This window comes from Camarhynchus parvulus, chromosome 2 (assembly GCF_901933205.1).
Source record: "Camarhynchus parvulus chromosome 2, STF_HiC, whole genome shotgun sequence".
Classification (NCBI taxonomy): domain Eukaryota; kingdom Metazoa; phylum Chordata; class Aves; order Passeriformes; family Thraupidae; genus Camarhynchus; species Camarhynchus parvulus.
Window position 1 is genome coordinate 110,178,208 of NC_044572.1, and position 13,133 is coordinate 110,191,340.

General features: G+C 38.1%; 1 pseudogene; it reads left to right on the forward strand.

Moving 5' to 3' along the window:
• The window catches only part of LOC115912689, a 58,203-nt pseudogene extending 45,587 nt beyond the window's left edge, over positions 1 to 12,616 (forward strand).
• Positions 12,617 to 13,133: the final 517 nt, after the last annotated feature.

Below are 13,133 nucleotides of genomic sequence, written 5' to 3' on the forward strand. Positions count from 1 at the left end.
GGAGCCCTTTGCAGGAAAAACTGGAGGGTTGCAGAGGCTGTGTGCTAACCCAAAAAGCCAAATTAAAAACGTATGCAGCCACACTGCAGCATGTGGGTGGCTTTTAGGCAAGTGCAGAGGGTTGTTAAATGTCGAAATCAAATATAGGCATGGGGAAAACTGGTGTGTGAATGGAAAGACCGATCACATGCTTGTCCTGCTGTTTAAATGTGTGGTAGGCTTCTCTGAAATTCAAAGTCTGCCTAGCAGCAAGCCAGCTTCCAGCTTGTAGGGAAATACAAATCTGATTTTAAGTCCACGCACATTTCTAAAATCTAACCTTTCTGCAGGTCTGAAAAATAAAGTTTGTATTTACAATTTATTAACAGCTGCCTTTGCATTTTCATATTGAGGTTGTGGACTTGCTGTCTGCTCATTCACCCTGATGATGCTGCCTATAAAACCTGACAAGTGGCAACTTAAGTAATGAGTATTAACTTCAAAACATAGCCCTGACATAGACGAAATCTCTGTATTGTAGATTTGAAAACTGAGGTACAGAGATTAAATATTTGCTCAGTATCCTTTGAAAAGCTGTAGCATAGACAGAATTTGATCTTTGCTCTGGAAAACCTCAGCCTAGTACTTGATAGTGACCTTTTAATCATTTTTTAGGTAAGATGCCAAAAATTCATGCAACGCTCCCTCTTCATTTGAAGAACGAAATATTAAGTAAACAGTAATGATTTAGTCTGCCTAACCTGAAACAACCCTGTAACCCTGAGATTTTATTGTGTAAGATGAAGACTTGGTTGATTTAAAACAGTTCCTGATATGTGATGACCTAGTCCTTATCTACTGTCCAGGTCACCATATGCAGAATACTCTTTTTTACAAGTTTAAAAAAACATAACACTATTTCAAGTCAGGCAAATGATTGCATTGAATATTGGCCAGAAAACCAGATAAAATCAGCTATAAAAAAAAAACAAAACCAGGTACTTTCGGTGGATTAAGGCAGGAGAAATAAGCCTACAACTTTCTAAAGTAAATGAAAAAATGATGCTTCATGTTCTTTAATCCTCCCTCCTCCCCTTGTTCCTTTGTGTAGCTATTTTTTCTCTTCTGTTTAGGAGAGTCCTGCCCTGAATGCTTTTGCCAGTTGCATCACCTTCTCATGTTCCTTCTGTTCATTTGCAGCTACTTTGGAGCTGTAGTTGCTTTTATGTCACTCACCCAATATTTAGAATTTGTAGTTTCCTCAGATAATTGGCCATCTTGACAAGAAGAGTGACACAATCAGCTGTCAGATACTTTTCATTCCTGACTTCCATGCCAAAACTGACATGTGGATATTGGAATAATAATGTGTTATCTTAATTAGGTGTATCTTCATGATACATGCTTTGTAACAGATAGAGCACATGAAACTACTGCAATGCCTTGCCAGGGTATCTTTGAAATGAGATTCCCTACTTAAGAGTTTTCTTCCTTCTTAAATAAATAAAGAGTAAACGAACAATTGCAGAGTCCAAGTCTGAATCTTAGCACTTCCTGTTAAACCTCACAAAATAGTGCAAGAAACATGTTTGGTCTGCTTTCTAAGGCTTGATGATGTGATAGGAAGGATGTTGTATGTAACATCAAAGAATAATGTTGTTATACCTCTGAAGCCTGACTTCTGGAAGTCCAAGTGAAATAATGTATGCTCATTTTTCTCCATAATATGGCAGTTTTTAATAGGCTTGGAATCTTATCAGAAATGTTCCAACGATTTCCTTCATTGTGTTTGTGTGTGCTTTTTTCTTGACTATCCAAATTTCTCTCACACTTTTCCAAGTTTTGTTAAGTGACTCCCTGCTGGGTTTAGTTAAGAGCGGTGCTGAGCAAATTGCAAGCTGCCAAAACCAGCCAACAAACCACTGGTGATGAACAAATGTTTCTGCTCTTTCAGCTCATGGTGAATGTTACTGTTTCCTTAATTCCAGCATCATGTACAAGTGGAAAATGGTGCAGTCTGGACTACAGACCTGAACAGTGTTTTGAACCTGAGCAACAGAGTCTGGCTGAGGATCAGGGTGGATCATAACTTTCACACTTGCTGTCTATATATGTTAGGATTAAAGTCTTGGGAGTATTCCTGGCCCAGTGATCTCTCTTGAAGTAGACTTCTTGGAGCTGTGCATGGTGATCTCGGAGCACAATTTAGATCTGTGTATTTATGTCTCTTAGAATGATTACAGAGCTTTTTTGTGAAAAACTGTGGAATATGAACCTTTAGAGAGTCTTGCAGAGATAAGTGTGCAATGCACAAAAGGTAATTCATAGGGAATGACTGGATTAGTTTCTTCTCCATACCCTCTGCTGCAGTGAATATATTCTGAATATATTGTGTTTTTCTCCATTTCCTCCTCCAAACGTAGTCTGAGTGGAAGAGGTCCTGCCTGTTGTAGCGTGCCTCATTAGTGTGTTCTCATCATTGTCCTCAAAACCAAGTCCATTAATTGTCTATGCTACATGTCCATATGATGGCATGCATGTGGTAGGAGGCTTAGGGAAGATCAGTGATTTTCCCAGGAGGGGAGATGTGAGCCCAGAGCAAATTGTTTGCTCAGCCATTAGCTTTGCTGCAGATTATTTTAGTAATCTGAAAGAGATTTTATTAAAACCAAAGCCAGTCAGATATTAAATTGAGACAAATAAAGTTTCAATGGTTATGAAGAATACCCAGTTCCTTCTTGTCCTGTGAATGGGATGTGCTTTAAAGGTGGGAGCAGGTGACAGACTCCTAGTATTTCTGGCTGTGCCACTAATTTCCTTCAGAAATAATGTTTTTCCACAAGTTATACACATACAGGCATACTTATTTATAAAAATTCCTTTGAGAACCTTACATGAGAGACCAAAGCCATTGAAAGAATGCAGATTTCAAGATTACACAGAGAAACAACTGGCCATTTCAGGAGAAAGGGGTCTTCTCTCCAATGTTAACTTGCAGGAGCTGGAAGCGATAGTTTCCTTCAAATGTGTGTTCCAGATCTGCACAAAAATGGAGAGGTAGATTCTCACAAAATATCTTCCTTTAAATGGCATTTCATAATAAAGGACTTGAACCTAGTTCTTCCATATCCAGTCTCTAGGATCTTTTGGATCACGCAGGCATGTTTTCTTAGAATCATAGAGTCATGGAATCATTAAAATGGCTAAAGACCTCAGTGTAAGCCCTCTGCTGTGGAGTGCTAATAACACCTTGAAGCAGACTAATCTTTCCTAGGAGACATTTATGTTAAAACTAGTAAATCCCTATAACATGTTTTGGTTTGAATAAAACAGTATTTTTGGATACAGAAATACTCAAGTTAAAAAATTCCCAGCTTATACTTGGTGTTCCAATCATAAAAGCCACTTGGTATGTTGTTTATATTTTTTCTGATGCCCTAATGAAGATTAGGTGTCTGCTCTCCTCTGAGTTCATCAAGCACATAATTTAGCAGTGTGTTGCACAACTTTGTACTACTGTATTAACTCCTAGCTCCTAGCTGTAATCACAGAATAAGGCTAGCATGAAGTTAAGTATGCTACAAACAAAAAAGATCTGTGGTGGTCTCCAAGGTATCTGCTATCAAAATGTAAGTTAAAAGTTGAGAAGTGGATAGTATGAATGGAGAGTGTGTGTGTGTGTGTGTGTGTGTGTGTGTGTGTGAGTGTAGCAAACAAATACTAAGATAAAAATAACAATTTTATGTATCTTGCTTGTCAAAGCCTTATCTGTGTAATGCAGAAAGCTAGAACTCTGAAGAAAGGTTTGAAATTATAAATTAATTTATAAAAATATCCATTTTAACATTACTAAGCCAGCAATAATATTAGATGTCTTAATGAACTCTAGAGTGCAGTACTGTGAGTGAAGGTTTCACTGATGATTTAAAATAGGACATAATATTTTGGCAGATCTTGTTTTAATGTAGCTTTTACTTAAGAAGGACGAGGGAAGCAACAACAGTCTACCTACTCGCATCTAGATAATTGTATTTGCTTATTACAGGTATTGTCTTGTCGGGTGCAAACTACACTGTCTGCACTCAACAAGACCAGCTCAGTTCATGAGCTGGTCCTGCCAAGGACAAGGTCAAGGAGAGGTCAAGAAGAACATGTAGGATAGGTGACGTCTTTTAATATGCCAAACCTAAATCTCTGTGATGCTGCTATTACTAATGGATGTTTAGGAAAGCCAAATGTGTGGTCAGCCTGCTAATACTTTAGAATCAGAGAATATCTCAAGTTGGAAGGGACCCATAAGTAACGCTCCTGATGCAGCTTCATTCCATTTCCCTGTGTCCTACCACTGGTCACCAGAGAGCAGATCAGCACCTCCCACTCCACTACTGTCCTTGGGGAAGTTGTAGACTATGACAGATCCATCCCTTAGCCTTCTTTTCTCCAAGAACAAAAGAAGCAGCTTCAGCCACTGCCCTACGTTTTTGTCCTTGAGGCCTTTTACCATACTGGTTGACCACCCCTGAACACACTTTAATAGTTTGATGTCCTTCTTATATCAAGAACCCAAACCTACACACAGGACTTGTGGTGTCATCATGACGCTAGAGCATTGTGTACTTGCTGTTTAAAATTTGCACATTATAATGAATGTAGTTGTCTGCTCTAACTCTGGGTTAAGGCTGTGCATACTGCTGGAGAAAAAGCGCATCTCCGAACTGGAGACAAATGATGAGTCTTTCTCCCCATCTCATCTGCTCTCCTATGAGAAGGTAACCTCCCTTCTTTCAGTCCTTTCCTTGTTTAATAAGCATATTTGGGTGATTTAGGATGAGTGCTCCATGAATGAAGAGATTATGTAACATATGTGGTTAAGATAAAGAAGTGATCAGGTTCAACTTAAATTTAAGGATGACCAGAGAACTTTCAGGGACATATCTCATAAACTATAATGTCACTCAGAGTCTGGAAGTTGTGCAAGACTGCTGGCAAAGAATTTCTTTGCTCAGATAGGCCATTCCACTCTTCTCTTTCTCGACTTCTCTATGGATAGCAGAATTGTTATAATATTTAATTCACTATGGGATAGCACCTCTCTGAATGATGAGTGTTTATAAAAGCTTTCAAACTTGAAAAGCATGTAGCATTCTTCCCCTTGACAGATGACCAAAGGATTTTTAGGAATAGCAAACATTAAGCGTAGTGGAAGAAAATCATGAGTTTCTAAGGCAAGACTAGTAATGTAGTTTAAGGAATTTATACAGGCCCAACTGGAAAGTCATCATGTGTTACTGAAACTTGGTCTGCACATGGGAATGTGGCTGGCAAAATAATGTTAAGAAGGATCAGGGCAGTTATGTATGATGAGGTGCCAGTACTCAAATAGATATTCCTATGGAAAATGGCTGAAGCTCAGCTGATGGCTGATACCAGTTTTGCTGCATATTTCTGCACTATGCTATCATGTAATTACCACTTAGTGCGTGTATTTTAACAGCATGTAAAACCTCACTCCTAAGCCAATACAATTGACATTGTCTTAATAGAGATGCAATTACAGTAAAGGGAAACAAAAATTTGTAACCGAAGAGCGCTCTAATTTCAATTGCTAATTTAAGTCTTACTGGCAAAAGAATTTATAAAGTTTGGACAAGTTCTGCTGGTGTAGCTCTGCTAGAAGTCTTTTTGTTAGGAGTCAAACTAGGAGTCTTTTGAACCTCTAATGTGCTGCACAGAAGGAAAGAGAAATGCATTCTTGCCTTTTCCAGATAACAGTGGAGAAGCTGCCCAGTCTGTCGCGCCCAACCATGCTGCTGAATCGCTATGCTACAGATCCCTGGTATCAGCAACTCTTCATCAATCTGGTAAGACTGAAGCCAAGTCTAAAAACAAACATTTCCTCCATGAACAATATGTTTGTTATATTTTCTCATTTGTTTATGATGGCTGTGTCAGCCGCACTGATTTACATAAACACTGCCAATCCTGGGACGTTACATTCTCAACAAAAGTAGCTGAGTACAAACAGCATTCCGAAGTTTTAATTCATATTGTATAAACATAACAGATGTTGATAAAATGAGCCAAAAAGAAAACACAACAAAGGAGACCATTTCAAGGGGGCTTTTGATTAAAATACATTCCAGATTGACAAAATGATACAATGTTAATGGAATAGATCATTTAAATGTCATTATTTGGCTCTTATAGTCCTATAAAGCAAATATAAAGCAACACTTTTGAGATTTAAACTCCATTACAGTACAGTGCCTATACATCAACTTATAAATAAAACTATATTTCTTTTCCCTTTCCTTTTTTTTAATCCCTGCTATGACATCACCACATTTATTTCCTAAATACTGTACTAAAATACTGGGTCCAAAAGCAATAATAAGTTTGGTATACAGAGTAGGGCCTAAAATAAATATATTATAAACAAAATAAATGCAGTTTCTGCCTCAGTGAATTTCCAGTCATTGAAACTGAGATGGGCGACACTGAGAAATCCAGGTCAGAGGCCTAATTCAGTTGGATTTTTCTTTAAAAAGATATAAAATCTGCTCCTGTTAATTCATGTGTAAAGATGATGAGACTTCATTTGAGATCCATCTGGTCTAAATCCCTTGCTTTGAGAATAGCTAGAAGGATAGAAAATTTACAAACCTGCAATGCTCCTAATATGCATTATCTAGTTTAGTTTGAGAGTTTTTTGTTTAATAGATGGGAAAACTGAGGTAGAGGGAGGACACATGGTTTTCCAAAGTTCAAGAGGAGGTCATACATGGAAATAGAAGCCAGCTCAAACTGAGACCCAGTCCAGTGCTCATGCCTTTGGGCCACACAACCTCTTTATTATGGGAAACCTATAGAACTCAATTACATTTCATACTGATGCGATCCCTGAAGCAACAAAGTTTAGTATCCCTTTCAACAACTTGTTATTATCACTCATGAAAGCTATTTTTCTGATATCCACATAAATATCCATTGTAAATTTCCTGGGTGCAATGATTTTCTGTGCTTTCCACAGCAAGATTACATGCAGTATAGAAAAAGGAAACCTCTTTACTTTTAGTTGGTTTTCTTCCTTATGTCTTTAAATGCCTGGTTTGTTCTGTAAATGACAGAGGGAGAAGAGATGTGCCCCTCTATGTTGTCCATTTATTTATGTTGTTTTATCATGTCTTTGTTCCAATCTTCCTCTGTCTCCAGAAGCATAGCATTGGTAAGCACAATACACCTTCTTTGACAGAACTGGCCAAGTCACAGGAATGATACTGTAGAATTATGGGGAAAATAAAGTCTTAGTGAACAACTACACACTCTATATAGAACAGCTTGGTTGACAATAAAATGATCTTTAGCTCTGTTCCTATCAAGAAACCATTAAAGCCCTCACAGTTTTCAGTCACCAGAGTTTAGTACTGGTAGGCCCACTTCTCATACCCATGTGATTGTTTCTCTTCCTTGCAACCTATGTTTCTACATGAATTGATTTTTATAAGCGTGTACTACAAAATATTATAGGATGTCATAAATGGTTATGTAATGAGATAGCAGCAATAAAAAAATTTAAAACTTAATAAAAATTGGGGTCACTGACTATTTTCAAGCAAATCGTAGACCAGAAAAGCCTTAGACTTAGAAAGTGGACCTCAACTTTGCTTTTCCAGTCTGTGAAATTTGAGTGCATTCCAGTCATAATAATTTATTTAGATTGAACTTTATGGTTTACCAAAAAATAAACTGATTCTTTTACTATGGTATTTCCTGATGTTTTAGGTATAATTGAGGATGTGGAGCAGGGAGAGAATCCATGTTCTTATTGAATCCTGTAGAACCTGCAGAACCAAGTGTTTGGAGTGATCAGCAGGAAGGACTTGATGCCTTTCCTGCTGCAGGAGAGGCTCAGGCTCCAGCTGGCACCACAGAGCCCTGATGGCAGTGAGCAGCCTCTGGATTCAAGGCCATGCATGCCTTCTTAGGCTTTGTCACTTGTTTTGAAGCCCATATTCTTCTTCAGGAAAACATAATCAGGGCTTTTCCACTTGATTCCTTCCAGAGAAGACATGCTTAAAAGGTGTAGTATCTTGACATGAGACATTGTAGCCCCAGAGCTGTGTCCCTTCAGCTGCTTGGTGACTGCAAAATTCGCTAATTTAAATGCTTGTGAGACAACATGAGAATTCACATGTTTATGGAAGACATGTAAAATAAGATGTGAAAGACGGATGTCAAGAATGCTTTTGTCATGCTGTGTCTATGTCTCGGAAAATATCATAACTATCAGCAGCAGCTGTGTTGGCAAATGCTTTCAGTGAAGACTAAATCTTCAGTCTCTGAGTATCTGCCTATTAAAAATGAAAATCTTTTAGATTTCCTCCAATGATTTTGATGTTTAAATTTGTTCTGTTAAATACCAGAGGGATTCCCACATTTTTGGACATTAAAACCAAACATGTATGAAGGAAGCCACCACTATTAACGTTATAATGAATACCAAGGAAAACTAGTAATAATTTATTGGTTATAAAAACTTGCCTAAATTCCTGAAAGGGAATTTCTGGTATTTGAATCATGCAGCTCTGACTTTCCTATAAGTCAAAGATTTGTTGGATGTTCTCTAGTTTTCCCTTTAGGAATTTTTCTTTAATATTAATAATGTTGTTTCTGTAGCACCACAGAGAAAGCATAGCACTTTTAAACTGAAGAGTCCAGTCAAGGCATAATACTGGCAGTCCAGACATGCTTAAAGTCACAAGAGACAGGCTCTTTAAATGGTCATTTAAAATACGTCAGATGCAGGAAAAGAAATGCTCAGCAAATCATCCATCTAAGCTATATGGACATGGATGTTTGTTTAGATCTGCTATAGTTCATAATCTTTTGCTCATTAGTACACTAGCAGGGTCATTGTCACTACTGAGCCATGCCTCACCTACCTGGAAAATGCCAAATTCTTCTTGAAGGAGTTAGGGTTTGTGTGATAGCAGAATTATCTAGAAATCCCCGGTGATTTTCTCTTAAGGCAGTGAGAATCTCTTCTCTTGATAACCAAATCTGCTCTTGGGAACATGGTGTGACCTGTGCAGGGCTGGGAGTTGGAATCGATGAACCTTGTGGGTACCTTCCAACTGAACTTATTCTGTGTGACTCTGGGATTCTGAAATCCAAGTAACCTTGCCATGAATTTGCATTTTTGGTTCAAAGCCCATTGCTGATTTCCTTTTCCTTGATTTATTGAGTACAGAGAGTATCACCTTTCTAAGACCTGAGTAATGTAATTTTTTTTGCTTACCATGTCTGTGGCTAAATGACTCAGTGCAAATTGTAGTTGGGGTGTAGTTTGCAGAGTATGAGAGCTTGAGATAGCCAGGATAACAGTAACTTGTTACACAACTTTGAACTGGTCACTAAAATGCTTGGCACATCGTTCACCCTGCCTTTAAATTCGTAACAGTGATGTGAATCCACCACAGGGTACTGTGAAGAGTATATGTGCAAAATATGTTATAGGAATATAAACTATTTATAAGAATATTTTGGGCTGACCAGTTGTAAAAATCATAGTGGGGTTGCCTTTTTTTTCCCTGCCCCTTTTAGTACAAGTGTAATTTCTAAGCAAAAGTTCACACAATTTACATGGAACTTCTCATAACTGTGTCGGGTGGGGCATGGCATGCTGCATTTTTCCATACATTATGTATCTAGTTTCATTGCTAGATGAGGGTTTCTTTGTTTGGTTCGTTTGTTTTGGGTTTAGGTTTTTTTTTTTTTTTTTTAATGTATGTGTGTTTTTGAAGACATACAAAAGAGAATTCCTCCCAGGACTGAAAGGAGTCACTCCTTTATATTCTGGACTCCAGTGACAAACTCATCACAAAAGATAATAGCCTAACACATAAAGGAAAGTGAAAACAGATGAAAATGGTAGGATTTTTTTTCATTAATATGTCATTCTCATGATCTTTCTATAGAACAGGTATTTAAGGAATCACAGTAACATGTAGTCATATCATTTGACTCTTGGGCACAAGATACTTTTTTCTTTTTGTCTGCTTTAGTGTATGGTAAACTTCTGCTATTTCTTCATATATTTTGAACTAAAAGCTAGATACAGCAAAGAGGTTATTTTATATAAGATACAGTTTATAAATTTTCACAGTTTTTTAACCTAAACTTCAGTGACAAAGGGCTTCACAACAAAACTCAAGTCTTTGGCATTATTTTTGGCTTTTCCTACATATCTATATGTTTCATCTCACTCTCAATGATGTTTTCCTAACAATTCTTTCCCTCTTTAACTGAAATGTATCTTAAAGCACAGGCAGACTGAACTTCAGATCTAGGATTGAAGTACAGTTGTGCAAAAGTCCCAATTCAATTAGGAAAATTGCCTGCACATTAGAAACACTAAATCATCTATGAATTACATATTCTTATGAGTGAATGTAAACTGTTGTCAGAAGCTTTTTCTAGCATGCAGCTTTAATGTATGGCTTTACAGGTATCCTGCAATGTCCATTATGGAACATTGTGTTTTTCCTGTCATGTGATACTTACATACTTTAGAGTTAATTGCCCAGTGTTTCTAAACAGCCTGGTTTATCACACTGGAGAACCTTTCAACATTGTTTCACAACTGATTCCTTCTCACATTTTTTAAATGGGATTTTGTCCTTTAATCACATTTATTTGCTGACTATGAACAGAAAAACCAAAAGGAGGGAAAACAGATTAAGAAATTCTTTGTATCTACTTTATATAAAAATGATGACTTAAAGGATTCAGGGACTAGCATTGCTAAAGGTACTGGTAATATGATATGGTCTATCATACCTCAAGGCTCAGATAGCCTTGAGCCAAAAATTTAAATGCTAATGGAAATGTAGCTCTGCTCTGCAAGGGTAGTGCCTGGAAAATCACTGATGAGGAAGTGCTGCAAAATGTTACTGTTGTCTCTGCTGCCCCTTTTCACATAGCTTCAGCTAACAGAGCTGTCAGTGTACCACTGGTGATCATGAAATCACTTAATGAAATGAAGTGTAACCAGCTCTCTACTAAAATAGTGCTTAATTAAGTGTGACCATCAAGTGATGGGAACCATAGTAGTATACAAGGGAATGCTTGTTCATTCCTGAAAGGCCTATTAAAGCAAGAGGAAATATGTGATCAGCACAGTTGTCTGAATGTCTAACACGGTATGGCATGGGAATGCCAGCATCAGAGTTCAAACACATGAGGAGTTACAAACCAGAATTATTTACACTACGTGATTGTAATCAATGCCTAGACACTTCTGAGGAGCCAAAGCAATGAAATGGTTCAGTAACTTGCAGTATCTCATTAAACTGGTGAATTTTGCCCGGCTGAGATCATAGATCACAGACTCAACGTTCTGACACTGAGGCTACTCCTTACTCCCTGACAGCAGAGAAATGGGGAAGAATTACCAGCTTCTGCATATTTTATTTTGAAGGGTTACAGAAAGGAATTTGTAATTTGTGCAGTTTATATTTGCAAAGATCTCTGTAGATATGAAGTACCACAGCTTCTGCTGTGGTGTTGCTATAATTGCCCCGCATATCTATGCTGGAGATGAGATGTGGGATATGAAGCAGCCTATTGAGGACTGGAAAATGAGTCTGTGGCAGAGCTAAAAGAACTTCAGACTCCTGACTTCTTTTCTTCTCAGTATTAATCTCTTTCTTGCAAAATAAGCTAGCACCAATAGAAGGCATGGCAAGCTGTGCAACTCCCATGTCCTCTCACACTTGGGCAGTTTTGCCACACAGAAGTGTTTCTAGTGGGATAGGGCTGTCCCTGGCATACAGAGCAAAGCCACCCATGCAGCAGGGAGGACTGTAAGGATTGCCCCTGCAGAGCAGGCACTGCAGTCCTAAGTTCTCTCTCTCTCTCTCATTGAGAATGCGTCCTGGAAGTCTCCCTAAGACATGCTGGGCTAGCACAGCAAAGGATGGCTTACTGTGAAAGTATGAGATGTAAAAAATAAGTAAACAAGAGTTGATATCTCTGGTATGTGTGTATATGTATAGATGTGAACATGTGCATATATGCAGGTAAAAATTTAACCCTTTTTAAAACTATCATTCGCAATTTAGGAGGCAGGCAAAGCACTGTCTCAAAGGATGAGGACACACATTTCCTTTGAGGAAAAAAAAGAGCAGTAAGCAAATGATGTGTATCTGGAGCTTGATTATCCTACAATTATACAGGCTACTACCTAGAGAAACCTTTTTAATCCTTCAAGGGTAAGCACTAGGATAGAGATTAGTGTTGGTGCAAGTTAAGGGCTGAGAGCATGGCACAGAGGTATAACAGACAGAATCAAGGGCCCAAGAGAGCAGTGTCTTGCAGGATATACAAATAAAAAGTATTACTTTTCTCATATGACAACCACAGCATAGAATATAAACATTGTTCACAAAAATGACACGATATTTTTTAATCAGCCTGGGCAGGTTGTGTCTCTGACAAGGATCTTTCTTACATCTTGTCTTTAAGGTGATGAATATCTGAAAACATCAGCTCTTTGAACCTAGAAAGCTGAGTTTCACAGAATCACAGAAGAATTTACATTAGAAGGGTTCTCTGGGGTTCATCTACTCCATCCCCCTCCTCCAAAGAGGTCCAGCTACATCAGATAACTCAGGCTATTCAAGCCCTTTACACCCTCAAAGATGGAAAAAGCAATCCGCTACTCCAGTATTTGACCATCTTTATGGTAATTTTTTTTTCTTATACTCAATTCGAATTTCTCATGCCACATCTCAAGTCCACTGCCTATTACTAGACACATGCAAGCAAATCTGACTCTGTCTTATCTGTAGCCTAAGGACATGTAGTTTCCACAGTCAGGTCTTCTCTGAGCCTCCTCTTGTCCAAGCTGAATTGAATTATCTCTCTAAGCATTTCCTCAAGCCTGTGCTCCAGCCCCCTGACCAGTCTGGTGGCCTGCTGCTGGATTTCCTCCAGTATGTCAATGTTTTTGCTGTACTGGAGACTTCATCCACAAACTGACTCGTGCAGGCATCATGTTAATCTTCTCTATCATTCAAGTTTTAGCATACATTCTGCCAACAAAAGCATGATTTCATTAGAAGATAAGCCAGAACATTGATTATTTTTAAAGG